At 37.8% G+C, this 17,227-nt stretch overlaps 1 long non-coding RNA gene across 1 annotated transcript in view; it reads right to left on the bottom strand.

The window, feature by feature from the left end:
- The window catches only part of LOC108494410, an 18,060-nt gene extending 958 nt beyond the window's left edge, over positions 1-17,102 (bottom strand). Inside the window, exons 1-2 of the long non-coding RNA XR_001873839.1 lie at positions 17,016-17,102; positions 6,749-6,846 (exon numbers count right to left, since the gene is read on the bottom strand). This is a non-coding gene — a long non-coding RNA (uncharacterized LOC108494410). The remainder of the gene's footprint in view (positions 1-6,748; positions 6,847-17,015) is intronic.
- Positions 17,103-17,227: the final 125 nt, after the last annotated feature.

Below are 17,227 nucleotides of genomic sequence, written 5' to 3'. Positions count from 1 at the left end.
CTCTGTGGAGCTCACTTCATGGGGACAGAGGGGCCAGAGCACATCCAGCAGCTCTGTGGAGCTCACTTCATGGGGACAGAGGGGCCAGAGCACATCCAGCAGCTCTGTGGAGCTCACTTCATGGGGACAGAGGGGCCAGAGCACATCCAGCAGCTCTCTGGAGCTCACAGCACACACCTCATGGGGACAGAGGGGCCAGAGCACATCCAGCAGCTCTGTGGAGCTCACACACACACTTCATGGGGACAGAGGTTATGGAAATAATTAGGGAATGCAGTTATTGAAGATTTTACTGTTTAAATCTAGCAAGCAGAGATCATACCAGGAGTTATGCCCAAAAGGGTTAAAACCTGGTTAAATATGTAGATTTTTCACAGAAATAACAAAAAGCACATGCTCAAGGGGCAGGCCACTTTCCTGCCAACATCAAATCTCAATTCCAAGCCTTTGGGTCATTCCAGCATTTCAAAGAATAAAGTTGCCAGAGCTTTTTTTTTTCCAATGAGGATAATACAGAACACTCTAGCTTAATTTAAAAATAAATTATTTAAAAAAAAGTTTACCATGTTTACACTGGATTTACAAAAAAATCTCTGTTCTATGGTATCTTCTTTTTAATAGTTACTGTATTATTATCATAAATCCTTCTACAAGAAAATAAACTTCATCTTTGTTAAGTTGTTATTCCTTTGGAGTTTGGGTTTTTTGTTTGTTCGGTTTGGTTGTTTGTTTTTAAGGATTGTTATGGTATTCAGAATTAGCCAAGCTAAATCTCAGAATATTGCACGTGGATATTGGGTACAGCAACACAACCTCCTGGAATATTTGTTTAGAATTTGTAGATAGTTGGATCCAGAGACAGAACATTCATCCCACACAATCTGAAGCTTAAAATTTCTCTCACTCTCAGTTATAGTCTTCGTATGCAAGAAACATATTTAGTGTTATGAGATTCCAAGGAGATACAATAAAATGTACACTGATATAAAATTATTACACTTAAAATTGCCTCTTAGTAATTCTTCCTTCTGAAAGCTCATTCAATTTCTAAAGAGTTTTTGACACTATGGTTTGTACGTACGTTAGTCTGGAAAAATCTAAGGAAAGCAGTTTAATTTGAAAATGCTCAACATGACAGAGAAGAGGGGATGATGGAGCTAAGGGAACACAATTACTTAGGTGCTGGCATAAAGGGCTTCTCTTGACTGCAGTCACACAACCTCATTCCCTTCCCTTGAGCATGCATCTCCTGACAAGTTCCTGGCCAGAAGGACCCTCCTCACTTTTTTCAGTGAGCTCAGGGAGTGCAGCAAAATGTTATCCTTACAAAAAAGGAAATCATCTTCTGCCAGATGACTCCCCTGAACTGGTATAACAGAGAGGTTAATCAAGCCAGGATCAAGATGACCATTCCCATCTGGAATCCCGCGTTAGACACGCCAACTGCACACTAAAGGCAGCCCAGAACCAAGCAGAACTGACACTGCTCCAATGCCCTTGCAGAAAGTTTACTGTGTGCAAGTCAAAAACATCAGATGATGCCATTATCCTCTTTGAAACTAGAGCAGGGGAAAAAAAGTTGTGGCTTCAGGGATGACAAAAGCCACAGTTATGCTTCCAAGCCTCAAGCCTTCTATGTGTCTGCTGGGTTTGCTCATGTTTCTGATTCATAATCAATGTGAGATTCTTCTTTCCCTGACTCCGTGATTTTATACCTTGAGGTTTAGATAAAGCAGCTGCTGGCTTCGTAACTAACCTTTATACTTAGAAGTGATGTGGTGTGATAATTCTCACTTTTCTTATTTTATTCCACTCTAACACCTCTTACATACTCTACACATAAGAAGGGGGGCAGGTGAGTAACTCTTGTGTGAAATGCAGAATGCCACCAGTACAGCTTGAGAAAATACCTTTGAAAAAGCATCGGTGACGATGTGGGAAATCTATCTGTGTACAAAGCAGGAATCCTGGCTGTGGTTCTGAAACTGCTGCATCATTAAATACCTCAGGGGATGTGAAATCAGCCATATGCTGTCAGGGCTGAGTCACATATGTCTCAGACATGGGTCTGTGGAAAACAGCCCACCCTGGCAGCTCCCAGTGCACAGGGAGAAGAAAAAGACAATGGGGTGTCTGAGCCAGACAGCAATCAATTCATCCAAACTCTTCCTGCAAGACAGGGTTAGAAGCTACAGAATTTCCCCCCAAAATGAAACAACTGGACCTCAAAAACTAAAGCATTTGGGAAAGGCCATGAATCCCAGAGAGACAGAAAACTTGTGCATGGAAAAGGAACAGTGAGCAGTGCTTGGTTAACTGTGGGTCAAAGGAGAAGGGAACTGGCTGCAAAATTGTGACACGGGCAGGTGTGCAACATGATCTAGAAAAGTTCTGTACAGAGCTGAGTGGCACAGAATGCACAGAGTGTGCCCAGAACCACACTCAAAACTGAGGAACAGAAGTGTCAATGTTTTCTCATCTATATAATACACACCAGGTAATAGAAAGAATCATTGATTTTATGAAATCAAGCACCCCTGTGCTTGTCTACTTCAACTATCACATCTTTCTAAGAGGTGAACTATAAACCCTGAGTGAGTAAAAGGGGGGCCCAAAGGAAAAGATGTGTTTAATCTTTCAGAGAATGTCTGGCCACAGCTGTCCTTGGGGCGGGAGGGACATGTGCAAGCAGCCAGCAAAGTCTCACATTTACCAAGGAATAGAAGACAAACAATCCTGACTGGAAACTGAACTGGGGACAAACCTGCTTCCAACACAGATGACAAAGGTGAGAGGTGTATGGGGTTAGACAGAATGGAAACAAAGCAACCCAGCCCATTTCCAGCACACCGGACATTACAAAGCCTGGGACAAGCCTGTGTTTCTTCTCACTGTTGCATCAGTTTAAAATTGCAGGTCAGTTGTGAAATTTTCACTTTCAGTAAAAGTTAACATAATTATGATGATTTTAGGAAACCCTTTATACAGTCATACTTACAAATGGCTCTTCATTACAGAAGGGCTCTTCATTAAATAATATAACAAAATTTGAGCTGTTACTTGTCTATTTTTCCCAGTTTTTTAGCCAAATACCAGAGGAAGATTTCCTGCCTGAGACAAGTACTTCTTCCTAATGGAGTCTATATTCTTCCACATATTGTAAAATTACACCCAAACTACTAAACCATTTGTAGATATACCAGGACAACATTCAGCATTGCTTTCCACACATTATAAGTAACTAATTTTGTCCTTGACTTCTTTACTCATAAGAACCATTGGACTACAACTTTTCAAGATAATAATTTGCATTTTTAGTATTTTCAACTCCTCTTCATTATTATGTACTTCTTATGTGTTCTTAGAAAAAAAGTATGAGGGTGCATTGTCACTGCCTTCTTTTTCTCTGGGTGGAGAACCACAAGCAGGAACTTTGGAAATCACACATTAGCAGGACATTCAAGTCAAACCACGTCCAAACAGCTCTGCCTGCCCTGCACTTCAAAGCACTGGCAAGGCCTCACTCAGTGTCCTTCCAAGGTTTGCTTGATTGCCACAGTGGTGAATCATGACCATAAAAGAAGCTGTGTGAATGTTGGTTGGGGTTTTTTTTCCCTCTCCACACAGGAAACAATAAAACAGCAATAAAAAAGTAAGGTCAAGAGAGAACTATAGAATTATTCTTCAGTGAGATCTAAGTGGCCAATTTTTCTCCACCTAGGACACCCAGTCAAAACATTTGTTATTGAAGACCTCACTGTGACTCACTTGCTAAAATTCCAGATAGAGATTTAACTCAGCCTGACTCCGACAGACAAACAAACTTTGAAACATTTTCTATCATCAGATCTGACAGGGTTTGGTGTAACTCACTCAGAGCACTCTACCTTCTTTCAGACTTATTACTCGGAAAAAAAAAATTAAAGCATGGCAAAATTCGTGTCACTTAGCCCTCAGAAAATTTAATGTTTTGTAAAGTTAGACATCAAAGCTAATGAAGGAACTATTAATATATATCATGAATTTGCATTACCACAAATTCTGATACAGAGATTATGAAATCCTTGTCTTTGCTTTGGAAAGGCATTTCAAGGACTGTCACCAGTTTCACACTAAATGAGAAGGTATTTATGTCCTCAAACGAAATTGCTCATCTGTCCAAACTTTTCAAAGCAAACCATTCTTCAAACTGTGTGGAAAATCTTCCAATATCTTGTTTTGTACAATATTTCTCCTGAAATATTTTCTCTACATCATTTCACTTTTTGTTTGCTTACAGATATAAACCCGATTTTCATTTCAACTGCATAAAGGAATGCACTTATTTTAGTGTAGGATAGGATATGCTCTAGCAAATCCTAGCTGCTGTGTACTAACTTTCAAAAAAAAAAAATCTGTCTTAAGAGACAGATAGGTATGAAAATACTAGGAAATTTAAGACTTCTGTGCAGCATTAGATATCACCCATTCAACTGTCAGTCCTACTTAAAAACCTGTTTTTATTTAATAATTTTTGAAGTAAGCATTAACCTAATAAACAGCCTTTGTAGACAAATTTTACAGCTTCAGCTCTTGTCTAGGTTAAGAACATTGAAATTTAAAGATCATAAAAATGTAAAGGTAAAGTTGTAACATTTCAAAGAAAAGACCTCCTATTTCCTGGGAACATCAATCTGTGTGAAATGTGTTTGCTGTTGACAGGAGCTGATGAGAGCCAAATGGATTCAGCATTAATTTACAATTGTTTCAAACACACATAATACAGAATACTACGCCAAAGTCAGATGAGAACAGCAAAGCTCCTTTACAAAATACAGCTATGTTTAACAATTTCCATTAAGTTGGGTTTTGGCACCAGAAAGATTCCTATGACCCAGTTTCCACCTGCTTATTGACTTTATATACCATCCAAAGCAAAGTACTAAATAGGAAACTGCAAAAGGTAACAAACCAGGAGGTTTATAACAGTTTGCTGTGTGTATGACATTATTTCTCCACTTAACTTAGGAAAAGGTAAATACTTATGGGTTAGGAAAATGATGGAGCCTGTGGACATTACAGCTCCTCAGGGAAATGTGAGTTAGGAGGCTGGCTGATTCTTGTTTTGACAATTTATAGCAGCAAACAAGTAATCACAACAATTTATTATGGTTGCTATAAAAATCCCAATATTTTTATATCCCTGCCTGTGGGTTTCACATAATTAGGAATACAAGAGCCACCAATTCAATAACAGGTAATGCAGACACAAATATTAAATTCCACAGTCTAGATCATTTTCAAACAGATGGCTTCCTAATGGCTTTGTTTGTTGAAGTAGAACTCTGCTTAAGCTTGTCAGGGGAAGATTGTTTAACTGAAACCCTATTTAATCATTTCCAATTGTATATGTGCAAAATAGTTCAAGCTAATGCACGGTAAGTTAGGAGATTTCATGCTGCAAATCTGACACAATATTGGCAAGTGCAACAATGGCAAATTTATAACATTTCAAATAGAAAATTCCCCCAGGAGGTAAAACTGATGTCTTAAAATTCTGGGGAGAAACACACTGTCGACTGCCCCTTGTGTGCAGCCTTTCAAAAAGATTTATCTCAGCCTCTTTCAGCCTCCCAAGAAATGTCAGTAATCAAATCCATTGCAGCCACTTCAATTGCACCTGTTTGCACAAGACTGGAACTCTCACTTGTCTGAAGTTGATTTAGTTTCCAGAATCTCATTAAATACTGCTATTTATTGACCCAGTCATTTTGCAAATCAATGGGTTTGCAGAGGCCTGTGCAAAAGCAAAATTAAGCTCAGCCCTAAATGCATTTGGTTTGGATGTCCTGTTTATTAATTTGGTCTTTTCATTAAAATGTATTTAATAAAAAGCAGTTATTTACTTACTCTATACAAAGTCCCCAAAAATGCACCACAGTGTTTTTAAATTGAGGTCCAAGAAATTACAGTATGCTTTTGGGAAAGAAATATTTTAAATATCCACGTGCTTGTAGCAGAAGTTTTCAGGAAGGTCAATGAATCTTTGGAAACCCTGGCCTTAATGTCCTAATTAGGTCATGCTGAAATAAAAAGTAACTTGTTACATCATTTGGCTCTTCTGCAAATAAGGATGATATTTTCTTAATTCCCATTTATTTATTACTTTAGTAATTGTTAAGCACCAGACTGTAAAGGGAAAATTTGCTTTGTACTTAAAAATAACTTAAAATAGTTGGTTTAAATACACTTTTGTTGCCTGGTACCTTACACCAAAGGGAAAGTTTGCTATTTAAAACAACTCTGATGTTTTAGCCACACTCATATTTTGATGTGTACCTTCATCATAAGGGACTTGTCATTACTGTCAGTAATGTCAAGCACTGAATTATCAATCACAAGGTCCAACTCATTTGCATATAGTCACTCATAAAATCAAAATAATTCAGTGTTAGCATGGGTTAAAGGTTAGTCTGAGAGTTTTTACTGTAATGTTTACAGATCACATAATTCCTACAATACAGTTTGTGGCATCTTTATATCCCCTGGTCTTGGAAATCTACACTACAGAAACTAATTAAGATTACTTTTTTAAAAAAAATAAAAAATAAAGCTATTTGTATTTTTACTTTATATTATCAAATCTCTTCTTAGCATATTTGAGGAGAAAGACCCTCAAAGTGCAGCAGCATGTTAGGGGGTGTTTCAATACTGCAATTCCATTACCCTGCTCCACCACACTTGTCTTTTCTATCCCCCCTTTCTTTACCTCCAAGGCTTCAGCAGGTGTTCAAGTCCTTCCCATCACACTCCATCTCCGACAATGTCCTTTGTCCCACTGGCACAGGAGGGTCCAACAGCCCAGCACTAGGACAAGAAATCTTTCTTTAGAAGCTCCTGTGGCAGTGAAGTCACACACATGCCCACACGCTGCAGCTTCAGGACAAGGGAAACATGTGGAAACTAAGAATTGTTCACCTTTCAAATTGACAGCATTGTGTATGCAAAGACTCCACAAGATTTAATCAGAAGATTTAATTACATTATTTCAGTTTATAGAGGTGATGTTCTGTTGCAGCAATCTAAGACTGCAATTTGGAAAAAAAAAAAAAGTCGGTTGAAAGTCAGGAGACTATAAATGCTAAAATTAATCTGCACAAAAATCCCCCTCTTACTGTACACATTCTACACTGCCATCACAGCAAAGTATTTTTAAACTTTACACTGTAAATTAAAAAAAAAAGTATGGCTTATGTATGGTTCAACTTGACTAAATTATTTAGGACTAAATTAATTTCAAGTAATGACTTACTTGAGGTGCTTCTATTTTAGAATCAAATACTGCACTTTGCAGACAATGCAAACCATACACGAAGAATTATACCCTGAGCAATTTAAAAATATTTTTTTAGAGTTTGTTACTTTTCTTTCTGAGCCCCAGAGATTTTCTTCTTTAGACTCAAAGAACTTTCTCTGCCTAAATAATATATTTTATGAGTTTCTACTCTGTGCAGTTGCTAAACCCCAGAACACTTCCAAACCACCTTTCTAAGCCTTCTCTTGGAGATATCTGGGTCACCAACAGTATGTGTAGTTGGCAGAATGTATGTGACCTTCAAAAAAGAAATCTTAACTTTGTGCTTAGAAGTTCTAGTAAGTCCAAACAATGCACAAGAGAAAACACTGTATTGGAATAAAACAGAACAAAGACTTTGGTGAAACTTTTTTTAAAAAATCTTGAAAGTTAAATTAATGTTAAAATTTTCATTCAAAAAACAAAACTATAAGAATAAAAAGAGAGTGTAAGAGGAAGTTGAAATAAAAAATAAATTCAAGTGCTGTTTCTTCTTTGGTATGCTCTCTGTTCCACACAGACATTAGTGCAAAAATAGGAGGGCAAATTAGATTATTACAACAAACAAATCAAAAACCAAATTCAACTTACCCCCATTTTTAATGCAATCAGAGCATTACAAATAAGTGGCCTGGACCTTGGAGTCCTGGTCTGCCTGTTAGGGAAGACTGAGCACACTAGATATGAACTGAAAGTAGTCTGTCTAGAACAACTGACCACATGGAACAGCAGAAACCTTTCTCTTCGTGCTTACATGATGCTTAAACTACACCAGGAAAATATTAGAAGAGAGTTGTAGCAGATGTAGAATGTCACTGGAAAGTATTTTTGCATATTTATTCAAGGAATTTAAAAAACTTAATGCCATTTCCTACAAATATCAAGATGAATAGTTATGTGACCCCAGAGACCTCCATTCCTGCACAAACACACACTTAGTGTTAACCAAGAGAACCTGTACTAGGATTTCCAAGAACAGCTAATTGAATTGTTCTTTTATTTCATCTCCCCTGTCCCCTCCCAGCTGGATTATTCCTGTGCAATATTCCAGTTGCACAGAAAACCAGCCTCTGTGTAGCAGTGTAACTCCCCAGGTTAGGTTTGCAGTGAATATTTACCTGCTTGACCTCAGACATGCTTTCCTTACCTATTGTCAGGAAGACCTCTCAAAAAATAAGGAATTATCTTTTTTGCCTGAGGCCACTGCTCAGAGGGAACTTCTGTAAGAAATCTCTGACATTAAATTAACTTCCCAATGCACACACACTCAGTACACGTTGTTCAAACCAACATTCTCACCCAATGAACACACATTTCTAACTTCATGCTCTCTGCTGGCAGTTTACAATACCAGGAAAAGCTGCATTATAGGTCTTTTCAGGACAAGAAGGCAGGAGGGGCAGGGGGGAGATCATTGCATAAACTAAGATTCTCTGGCACAACACCGCCCCTATACATTTAATTAGTACACAGGATAATGCAGTTCAGTTAAAACACTGGGGAGCCAGAGGGGAGGGGAAAGGCCAAGACACAAACCCATGGCAGTTCCAGTGCAGACAGATCCTGGGATGACTGCAGACACACACATGAGGCACAGGATCTTTAAGGGTGTATGGTCATATTTGTCAAATAAATTGAAGGAAATAGTCAAACCTGATTCTGTCTAACAGTGTATAAGAGATGTAAAAACAGTTAATTCACCATGTATTGCTTTTATGAACAAATTTCACATCATAAATAAGTATTAAATTCATATAAGAAACGATTCATTTCATATGCAATAATGCCTCACATAAAAATAAAATATACTCCTGGAGCTTAACTGAAATTCAGGCTCAGAGGAATATGGGACATGTAACTCTTACCTCCATCTTCCAGAGGGAGAAACTAGAGACATAGATGGGTTAAAGTGTCTTGCCCAATGTCACCCTAAAACTGGTGGCTAAGCTGATGGTGACAAAAATCAAATTATCCAACATTGTCCTACCAGGAAAAAAAAAATTATCTGTTTCATAAATAACAGAGCAGCTCAGAAGTGTTTCTCCACTTTGCCAACATTGTGGATAAATGTTGGCAGTGTAAATGTGTGGAATTTGGCATAGAGCCTCTTTCCTTACAATGTGTCATTCATCCTCATTTTTAGCATTTCAGTGGCTGTTCCTTTTAGGTGGCTATTAAAGGGAAGAATAACAGAACAAACCCAGACAATAGGACACTTATATTACACTAATGAAACATAAGTGAAGGAGAGTATCCTCCAGTAGCTTTGGAGCATTGGAACAGCTCTACAGTAACCACCAGATTAAGTGCTGGAGTCATTCTAGCCCTTGGATCTATTGAAATATTAAAATTTTGGGGTTTATTTTGTTGGGAAAATGTGAAGTTTTTGTGATATGATTTTATAGTAAACTGAAAGAAGTGCCAGTAAAATTGCCAGAGCAATTACTCCATATAGAGCTAGGAAAAATAGGAAATACTGTACCACTTCCCCTTATAATGCTGTAAATTATCACAGGTTCCCTAAAGAACCATCCTCAACCAGGAACTTTAGCTAAATAGAATATTAAATTCACATTTACAAAAAACTTTAACCTCTGCAGGTTTAAGTGTCTCAGTTTCACTCTATGTACTGTCCAACCCTACATAAATCAACACTGAGTCCCCAGCCACAGCTATTTACATATAGTTCCAATAATCAAAGATTTCTGTATTTTGAGAATAAGACTGTGGTGCAAGAATTAAAAGCACTGTGGAGACAAGTAAGGAATCCCTTACATTGTATCTTAATCCACATTGAGTTTGAAAATACATTTGTGAGCTGCTCTAGTTCAGTTGTATGCTGCTGTATAATCCTCCACAGAGTGGAAATACAAATATACTAAAGGAGAAGAAAAAGTCATTATTCATACTTGTTACAAAATCTGAAGCACACATAAAAACACAGATCAAAAAGTTTGCAGATTCCCACCAACCATGAACTTCAGTGTTAAAGTTGTGATAAACATCCTAGGGTGGAATACAGACAAATCACTCCATGAAGAATTGCTTTAGTTTCAGACCAATGATTTGCAGGAGCTTTCCAGCTTCCAAGTTTGGGACTGTGTCGAATATGAGATTCAGTAGCATGTATGGCATGAGAGCTGGGCGTTGGACAAGGGAACTCCTGCAGCTGCTCAGACTCTGAGCTGTGCATTTGTAGCTCCCAGTCAACTCAGAGCTGAAGGCAAAGAAAGCCTTTCAGAGCATGAAAGGTGCGAGACAGTTGCAGCCACGTGAGAGGGAGCTGGATCACAGAGCAGTGCATGAACTGGCATGTCTGAATAGGACTGAGTGCCAAGTGGCTCTGCAGTGATTTAAACAGAGCTCAAACTTCAGGAAATGAAGGGGGAGTGGGAGACTGTGCTTTTGAATGTGGCATAATATTATTCAATCACTAAGCCATTACTTTCTTCTAATGAAATACAAGTAAAGCACTCTAGATTTTCAAGTCAACTATGTCAATTCTCCAGCTATTCTGTTTAGATATTTGGAATTTTATAAGGGTTGTTAAGTCCCTGCCTTGGTTTTATTATTAAGCAGATACTGTGTATCTATGATTATGGATGCTTTAACTTATTTATATTACCCATTTTTTCCATTCCAGTTTCCAGTACTAATTCAGTTACCTAAAAGCCAGCCATGCTAAAATGGATCCATCCATCCAGAGAGATCAGTGGCACAGTCCTTATTTTCTCTTAGGATCATTCACAGTGATTTCTATTCCACAGTATAAAACATCTGGAACGTGGCAGCACTCTCAGTTTGTTATCAATAGTAAGAACTCTGTGCTGCTTGCACTACAAGCTTTGATAATTCAGTGTGATGATTTTTTTCAGTTTGAATGTGGGTAGATCTTAGTAAGACTGTGCTGATCTGCAGTAAACATCCATGTCTGGTAGGTTCACAATACACAGAGCAAGAGCAGCAACGGAAAATATGTAAAAGGTAACAAATGAGTCCTGCAAATTCTTCTCATCTACTACAAGTCCCTGTATTCACATCTCACTACAGCAAACATTTTTACTTTTTAATTTTTCTAGGTTGCACTACGTTAAACTTGGTGTGCAACTCACCTCTCCTTGGAGGAAACTTGAAAATCGTGTGACCTTTGAGCCAGACACAACCCTAAACCTCTCTGAAATGCAAATACACTTCAGCATTAGGAAAAAAAGCTAACCCCAAGTCTCCTGAACATGAGTTAGCTTGCACTTCTGTTACACACAATCCTAGACGAGTGTCAGCTTCCTGCTGTTTTTTCCCAGAAGTTTCCACAGTTGGACTGTTTGCAAATACAACTTCAGTCAGGTTTATGGGCCAAAAAAGATCACTTACTCTGTTCTGTTTCCCACAGTGTTGGGATGTCAATGCTTGGCCTTGTTCTTCCTGAGCATATCATATCCACATCTGCAGTCATCACATACTTACACTTACAGCTAGACATTTTCATGTTTTATTTTTAGAATGTGCCTTGCAACACAACCAAGCCCTCCCCAAACCATAAAGGAATAGAAATTGGATATTTTCTTCAAAGAAGACTGCTAAGACAAGCATGTCTTGTTGTCGTGATGTCTCTCTCTGCAAAATCTGCTAACACCCTCAGTAATTATCTATAAACTGAAAAATTAAGCAGAAAACTGAAAAATTTGGAGTATATATAGAATCTTCCAGCTGTCTCAAAGAAACACACAGATAGCAAACCTATTAGGAATGCTCAATAAAAAAATATTTCTCACTTTTACAAACTGAAATTAAATGATTAAATGAGGAGCAAATATTCTTACTAAGAATGTACAAAGAAGCAAGGAAATGAAATTGTATAATACAAACCATTTGGTTCTTTCATCTTCCAGTGTCTATTTGACTAAATGTTTGCATATTGTTTGCTGGCATAAAATACAGTAGATACTTTGTAAAGATATAATTACCACAGTATTGGCATTTAACAGAAGAGCTGTGGGAAATAAATAGTAACCTTAGAGCTTGTTACACTTTTACAGGCATGTAAAGTTAGAGAACATGTCAGTGACTACGAATTAATTGCCCCTAACAGGGTCTAGACACATAAAATCTGCTCCGGTGTGGAACATCCACATTCCGTGGTCCAGCTGAGTGCTCAACACTTACAGGTATTAATACAGTTGCATGTTATTCAATAAAACAGGAAAACAGTTTTATCTTTGCTCAGTCTAGTGTCACGTTTGTCAAAGGGCACCCCTGCATGAGGTCTTACCTGCACAAGACTTTTCAGTTCTATTAAATGTGAAGACATCCTCACAAGTTTAACAACTAATTAACTTCTCACCTTTAGTGAAAACCTTTAGTGAAGTCCATTTCCTTTCAGTAATTTTAGGATTTGTTAGGATTTGGGTTAGCTCTTCAGCCTCCAAGCAAAAAAGTCTTCCAGTTTTCTGTAGCTTTTACCATGTTTGACACTGCCCTGTTCTCAGGCTGCTCCATGAGCTGTTTGCCAGTGCCTCCAGCCTTGCTCCAGGAATTCCTTTGCACTGGTGGCACGGTGGCTGAGCAGCCACACAGTTGTTCCACCATCCTTGCAGGATATTAAACACTCAGCGTGCCAGATTAGTAATTTTATGTTGCATTTCACATAAATATTCCACCTGTGGAAATGGAAGGAGTGCTCCATCCATGGACACACTGAGATTACACAGATTGCCTGAGTCATCCAACAGCCTGGGAGAGGCAAAGGCTGCAATTTCAGACACAGGGATAATTTCAGATCTTGCCGAGGGAAACAACGTGAAATCTATTTGCCAAAATGAGTAATGGAGCTCTAAATACTGATTACAGTTCACAAATCTACCTTAGATTGTATGATTATACTTGAAATTGTACTCTATGTTCGATTCACAGCAGTATTTTTATCCAAATAATTTATTACTAAACATAAAAGTAAAATACACACCAGTAAAACTATATGTAGAGCAAACATTCAACATTTTTCTAAGTTTTTTTTTTTTTTACTGCACTTTTACTGCAGCAGTTACAGCTGTGTTTATGTGTGTGCTTGTTTTTCAGGAAAGTATTCAAGGAACAAGAAAGGGTTTGGTTTGTTTAACATTAGTGAGCATTTCATAAGTAGAAGTAGATGAGAATGTGGTAGCCACTGTTAAATTTGTTGTGAAGTTAAATATCAACTTCAAAGTGTTGATATATGCTCAGGAAGGGACGTGGGGAACTACCTTTATTTAAGAAACTGGACTTCAGAACATATCACAACTCTGTCTCATCTGAACTCCTGCAGCAGCGGAAACAGAACTTTCCAAATTCCTTATTCAAACTGAGAAAACGTCTACACTAGATTGAAAAGCATCTACTGACAGAAAATCTTGTGTTTCACTAAAATACATTGTCCTGAGTGCATGTTTTGGCAAACTAGAGTAAGAAAAGCTGCTTTTTAACACAGGCAGAAAAGCTTCCAGCTTGTAACACACATACCCTGAGATTACATATCACAGACACAAAGAAAAACCAGACAGGGTCTCTTCTAAAATCACAGAGCTGAGTTCGTGCATTCAGCAAGTCTTTGCAAATTGTCAGACTATAACTGGGAAGCCTTTCTTTGCCATGAAAAATAGTGCACCTTCCTCAGAAAATGCTACTTTTTACTGTTGCTCATTAGACTTATATGTTGGAGTAGTAATTTCAAAAGCAAGTCTTTTACAGATTGCTCCCACGGCGAAAAAATAGCTCCACCTGCTCACATTTGAGTGCCACTAGTATGGAAATATATTAAATTGAGCATCATTCTATTCTTTAGTCTTTTTATAAACTCAACAGTTTCTTAGCGTTTGTATAGCTGCTACTGTCATTTTTTTTTAAGATAAACTACATTAAATTTAGATTTTAGTACCAGTTGTACTCATACTGAATCAGCACATTACTACTGTCATCACAAGTAGTAAGAGTAGTTGTAAGATGTATTTGTTAAAACTGTCAGTCTAAAATAGAGTTTCATATTTAGTTTATATTTAGTCTAATTCTTCAGGCTCTTTCATCAAAAAAAAAAGGGAATAAAAAGACTAAAGGGTATTAAACAAGTGATTCTGCCACTGAATCTCCATTTTTCTTTAGACACATCCTGAGCCCAAATTTTGTGTTAGACATGAATTAGATGAACAATTAGATGTTAAATTCCTGTTCTTGGACATAATTCAAACCAAAGGTGTGAGTCTCGAGAACTCCCCTGTGCATTAATTGCAAATATCCATTAAAAATTATTATGAAGATGTTATAAGTGCTTTAACACCTTGGAGCTGCACCCTCTGAGAGACAGAAGAATTTATAACAATTAAGAAACCTGACTGAAGTACTAAAAATACTGATCACTAAAAATAGTGATCTGTTCTATGAGAATGGAATATTAAATATTTCAAGCATCACCCCATTGACCTCCTAAAATTTGCCAGTATAAACACTTCCCCTTAAGTTCTTCACAGACTGATCATTTAGTACCACCATTCTTTAATCTGTTTTACTAACAATTACTTCAAAGCCTCGGGGGAGTGTGGTACAGTCTAGCAGAAAGGGTTATTATTCTACATGTGAGGGAGTCCAGTAATATCAACATGAAATTATGTCTTTGCAACAGAGAATTATTCACTGATAACAGTATGCTCAGCATAAGACCAGACAACTAAAATACTGTGTCCACTTGCAGTATTGTAGTAAAAAAGTTTCTAATGATAACTGCTGCTTCTCAGCAGCACATTAAAAATACAACTGAAAGTAAATCGAGCACATGAGAGAATTAAAGGGGAAGGTTGAAATGTAGACCTTTGACAAAGAAAGTAGAGGGTCAATTTTAAATTACTGTGGAATTGTTGGCAAATAGGTATCAGTTGTTTATTGCAAATTAAGCAAATTCCCCAAATGCAAAAATTTTAAATGATAGAGACACATACTGTACATGCTTGGAGCAAACTTATTTTTGAAGTCAGGAGCATCCTACAATGAAGTCATCTAACTTCTAATTTAAAAAAAAAAAAAAGAACAACAAAGAAATAAAAACCCACCCCTGATTATATACATGAACCAAACTGTCATCCCTGAACATTCTAAATTTAAAATCCCATTTGAAAAAGATATTCAAGGTAAAAGTTAAAATAAGTATGGAGAATCAAACAAAATAGCCATTCTTACCTTGACAACAGTGCAAAGTTTTTTGAGGCTTATATAAGGAATTGGTAACTTCAAAAGCTGTTTCTGAAGTAATCAGCTTTAATATAATTGCATTTTCAGTCATTTGATGGGTTGAAAACAGATCAGAGATTAGGATGCAACTGGCTTGGCACAGCCACAACCTCCAGATTCTCACATTCAGCCACACACCAACCCCATCCTGCAGGGTCACTCTGGGAATAAGCTAGAACATTGTTTGCAATATTTTCAGACTATAGACTGTTCATGTACAAATACAACTACCAGCCATTTTAAGAAATTAATATAAGCAGAGGGAAATCTAATTTTTCACACTTTGGCTGAATGTTTTCAATATGGCATTTATGAATAATGTGTTCCATACGAGTTCATGTTGAGCTCAGGCTGACTTGTGATCTGCTATAATGCTCATGGAAGCACATGGCTGCCAACAATTATTCTGCTGGAAAAGGAGTATTTTTTTAAAAAGAGCTTCCTGCATACCTATTAAAGCAAATAGGACATCCTAATTATGAATATATTGCCCCTATAAACCTCAGTCTAACCCACCATCCAGTGCTCCTCGTGCAATGAACGTGTGGCAGTATTTCTGTGAAGCACACATGGAGCGTTACTTTAGTGTGAGTCTAATGCTGCAACAGTGCAATACAGGCAAGCAAATGTTTATTCAGTTACTAAATGCACTGTGGAGTAACTTGAGGAATCTTCTTCAATGTACACATCTGCTCAGCTGGCAGTAGTCTAAACATTTCAGAAGCCAAGAACTTTTGATTACCAAGAGTCTCCTTGCGTATGCTCTGACACTGAATCGCAGAGGACATTTTTGTCTGCATTACGTTTACCAGGATTTTAAGAGAGAGAACACATCCAGGGTACCAGACATTTTCTGGGCACCATGACAGAACTCAAAGGTCTAAAGAAAGAAAGAGTTACATTTACTTTTTCCCACAGTCACCAAAAGTTTTAGCTTTCTATCTCTCGCTTGGTTTTACCACTGGATCAATAGTTAAATTTAGACCTCCATCTAAATCATCTGAAGCTTTTAGCTTCAAATCACAAGCTCAAAATTGAGACCAAGACAGGCTGTTGCACCCCCAGCAATCTCAATTTTACATGGGATTAATTAATTCTCTCTTACCTGTGCCCATTCAAATCCATGCTTTAGGGACATTCACACTCCCTCCTTAGCCTACACTACACAACTACCTTTATCTATTTGTCTACCAGCAACTTCCAATACCCTGTGCTGTAATCCTGTGCATTCTGATATGAGTTAACACTTCTCACCCATAAAGGCTTGAGATGAATTTGAAAATGATTACTTCAAGTACAGTTTTAACCTGCTTTCTGATGCGAGCAAAGAAGTGCTCCATCACCACAGATAAATTAGCACTGTCAAGTGTAAGTTCCAGCCAAATAAGCCCATTCTCATTCCTCTGCAAGGGCAGGGTGCCAGCTCACCTACCTCAGTTGCTGCTGAGCCAGACCTCCCTCGTGTTTTCTCCACGCCATTTCTTCAGATACTCACGTGTTCAGGCCCACACTCCTTTCCTCAACACCACCGACAAAATTCCCTCACTTTCTCAATTCAATTCCTCACTTCCTTCAACCCCTACTTCCAGCACTTCTATATATTGTTGCTTGTTGGTTCCTACACCCTCCTCAGCGTCTCCCCCT

The sequence above is a fragment of the Lepidothrix coronata genome, unplaced genomic scaffold (assembly GCF_001604755.1).
Source record: "Lepidothrix coronata isolate B3197 unplaced genomic scaffold, Lepidothrix_coronata-1.0 Scaffold24, whole genome shotgun sequence".
In the NCBI taxonomy this organism is placed as follows: Eukaryota; Metazoa; Chordata; class Aves; order Passeriformes; family Pipridae; genus Lepidothrix; species Lepidothrix coronata.
Note: the sequence above shows the minus strand (reverse complement) of the source record. Positions and strands in the feature narration are given on the sequence as shown.